We start from the raw sequence: 3,990 nt of genomic DNA, 5'->3' as shown, positions 1-3,990 counted from the left end.
GCCTGGACAAGCTCTTGTAGAGAAAAGCGCTCCTGGGGACACATGGGAATATCGTCAAGCTAGGTTTCATCACGTTCATATGATTCGCGTTCGGTACTTTGATAATTTGGTATGTGGGTGGACCGGTGCTTGGGTGCTGTCCTTACTTGGACAAGCATCCCACTTATGATTAACCTCTATTGCAAGCGTCCGCAACTACAACAAAAGTATTAAGGTAAACCTAACCATAGCATGAAACATGTGGATTCAAATCAGCCCCTTACGAAGCAACGCATAAATTAGGGTTTAAGCTTCTGTCACTCTAGCAACCCATCATCTACTTATTACTTCCCAATGCCTTCCTCTAGGCCCAAATAATGGTGAAGTGTCATGTAGTCGACGTTCACATAACACCACTAGAGGAGAGACAATATACATCTCATCAAAATATCGAACGAATACCAAATTCACGTGACTACTAATAGCAAGACTTCTCCCATGTCCTCAGGAACAAACGTAACTACTCACAAAGCATATTCATGTTCATAATCAGAGGGGTATTAATGTGCATATAGGATCTGAAAATATGATCTTCCACCAAATAAACCAACTAGCATCAACTACAAGGAGTAGTCAACACTACTAGCAACCCACAGGTACCAATCTGAGGCTTTGGGACAAAGATTAGTTACAAGAGATGAACTAGGGTTTGAGATGAGATGGTGCTGGTGAAGATGTTGATGGAGATTGCCCCCTCCCGATGAGAGGATCGTTGGTGATGACGATGGCGATGATTTCCCCCTCCTGGAGGGAAGTTTCCCCGGCAGAACAGCTCCGCCAGAGCCCTAGATTGGTTCCGCCAAGGTTCCGCCTCGTGGCGGCGGAGTCTCATCCGGAAAGATGGATTATGATTTTTCCTCATCGAAAGACTCCATATAGCAGAAGATGGCCATCGGAGGGCCACCAGGGGTCCCACAAGGTAGGGGGCGCGCCCCCACCCTCGTGGGCAGGGTGTGGCCCCTTGGTGTACTTCTTGCGCTCAATATTTTTTATATATTCTGAAAATGACTTCCGTGAAGTTTCAGGACTTTTGGAGCTGTGCAGAATAGGTCTCTAATATTTGCTCCTTTTCCAGCCTAGAATCCCAGCTGCCGTCATTCTCCCTCTTTATGTAAACCTTGTAAAATAAGAGAGAATATGCATAAGTATTGTGACATAATGTGTAATAACAGCCCATAATGCAATAAATATCGATATAAAAGCATGATGCAAAATGGACGTATCACCCACCTACCCGCTAACCAGGCTCGGCGTGGCAACAGTGCACCCGACGTCACCCATGATGCCAGCAAGCGGCGACCTGACGGAGCGCCACTGTAGCCGGCTCAACTCGGCCACGCCCTAACGATCGACAAGACGGCCAACAGTGCCCCCGTACCTGGTGGGTCCCGTGCCTGGGGAACCCGGCGAGACCTGGTACCTGGTGGGTCACAGCACCGGGTTCCTAGACGCTGACGACCCGGCCCTACAACCTTGTAACATTACCATTGTACCCTGGGGGGTTGACGTATAAACCCCCCCAGGAGCCCTCATGCACATAGGAAAGCAGCACGATGAGAACGATAGCATTCACACAACAAACTAGACTAGCCACACTGGGAGAGAGAGCAGCCTAAGACTTGGCCTGCCCTTCTTCCTCCTCCATACAGCTCTAGGAGCAACCTTGTACTGTAATGTATTAACCACACCCGGCAGGACTAGGGGTGTTATCTCTCCGGAGAGCCCCGAACCTGGGTATGTCTTGCGTCCCGCGCTCGCTCATGCCGACCTCGCCTCTCGAGCCCACTAGTGCCCTCGAGCCTCCTCCTCTCTTTAGCCATCCCATGGCATCTGTCGTGCACCCACCACGACACACTCAAAACATTAATTTCTTCAATTGCATGCACTTTTTTACTAGTAGAGGATCTTTCGGTATGCCATTGAGAGTAATTAGCCATGATATTATGTAGGAGTCTAGTAGCTTATCCTAATGTGATTTCCATAAAACTACCTCCCGCAGCCAAATCTAAAAGATTTCTAGAATCAAAATTCAATCCGGCGTAAAAAAATTCGTATTATCATCAATAACCTTAAACCATGAGTAGGGCAATTTCTTGTCATCAATTTCATCCTCTCCCAAGATTGCGCAACATGTTCATGATCAAGTTGCTTAAAATTCATTATATCGTTCCTAAGGGAGATGATCGTATAGGGAGGAAGATACTTGGAAATAAAAGCATCTTTACACTTATTCCATGAATCAATACTATTTTTAGGCAAAGATGAAAAGCAAGTTTTAGCACGATCTCGTAGTGAGAACAGAAATAGCTTCAATATAACAATATCATTATCCACATCTTTCTTCTTTTGCATATCACACAATTCAATGAAAGTGTTTAGATGGGATGCGACATCTTCACTAGGAAGGCCGAAAAATTGTAATTTCATAACAAGATTCGGCAAAGCGGCATTAATTTCATAAGATTCCGCACTAGTGGCGGGAGCAATTGGAGTACTAATAAAATCATTATTATTAGTATTGAAAAAAAATCAAACAACTTGGTATTCTCTTGAGTCATCGTGACAAAGCAAGCAATCTAGCACACAAGCAACCAAAAAGCAAACGAAAAGACGAACGGAAGAAGGGCGAATAAAAAGGCAAAACTTTTTGTATTTTTCTGAAATATTTTTAGAAGTGAGAGAGAGGAAAACGAGAGGCAAATGGCAAATAATGTAATGCAATAGATGAGAGTTTATGATGGGTGCTTGGTAGGCTTGATGTAGATCTCCCCGGCAACGGTGCCAAAAATTCTTCCTGCTATTTCTTGAGCTTGCGTTGGTTTTTCCCTTGAAGAGAAAAGGGTGATGCAGCAAAGTAGAGATAAGTATTTCCCTTAGTTAAGACCAAGGTATTAATCTAGTAGGAGATACAAGCAAGTCCCCAATCTATGCACCTGCACAAAAAATCAAACACTTGCACCCAACGCGATAAAGGGGTTGTCAATCCCTTCACAGTCACTTGCAAAGGTGAGATCTGATAGAGATAGATATAAAAGATTACTAAAACGTAAAACAAAATAAAAGTAAATAAATTGCAGCCAGATATTTTTGGTTTATAGATATAAAAATATATGATGGAAAATAGACCCAGGGGCCATAGGTTTCACTAGAGGCTTCTCTCTTAAAGGCAAATAATAGGTGGGTGAACAAATTACTGTCGAGCAATTGATAGCAAAGTGCAAAGTTATGACAGTATCCAAGGCAATGATTATGAATATAGGCATCACGTCCGTGTCAAGTAGACCGACTCCTGCATGCATCTACTACTATTACTCCACACATCGACCGCTATCCAGCATGCATCTAGAGTATTAAGTTCATAAGAACGGAGTAACGCCTTAAGCAAGATGACATGATGTAGAGGGATAAACTCAAGCAATATGATGAAAACCCCATCTTCTTATCCTTGATGACAACAATACAAATACGTGCCTCGCTACCTCTACTTTGTCACTGGGTGAGGACACCGCAAGATTGAGCCCAAAACTAAGCACCTCTCCCGTTGCAAGAAAACCCAATCTAGTTGGCCAAACCAAACCGATAATTCGAAGAGAAATACAAAGATATCAAATCATGCATATAAGAATTTAGAGAAGATTCAAATAATATTCCTAGATAATCTGATCATAAATTCACAATTCATTGAATCTCGGCAAACACACCGCAAAAGAAGATTACATCGGATAGATCTCCAAGAACATCGAGAAGAACATCGTATTGAGGATCAAAGAGAGAAGAATTCATCTAACTACTAGCTATGGACCCGTAGGTCTGTGGTAAACTACTCACGCTTCATCAGAAGGGCAATAGAGTTGATGTAGAAGCCCTCCGTAATCGAATCCTCCTCCGGCAGGATGCCGGAAAAGGCCCCAAGATGGGATCTCACGGGTATACAAAAGGTTACGACGGTGG

This window comes from Triticum urartu, chromosome 1A, assembly GCF_056163025.1.
Source record: "Triticum urartu cultivar PI428250 chromosome 1A, HENAU_Tu73, whole genome shotgun sequence".
NCBI classification, from domain to species: domain Eukaryota; kingdom Viridiplantae; phylum Streptophyta; class Magnoliopsida; order Poales; family Poaceae; genus Triticum; species Triticum urartu.
Note: the sequence above shows the minus strand (reverse complement) of the source record.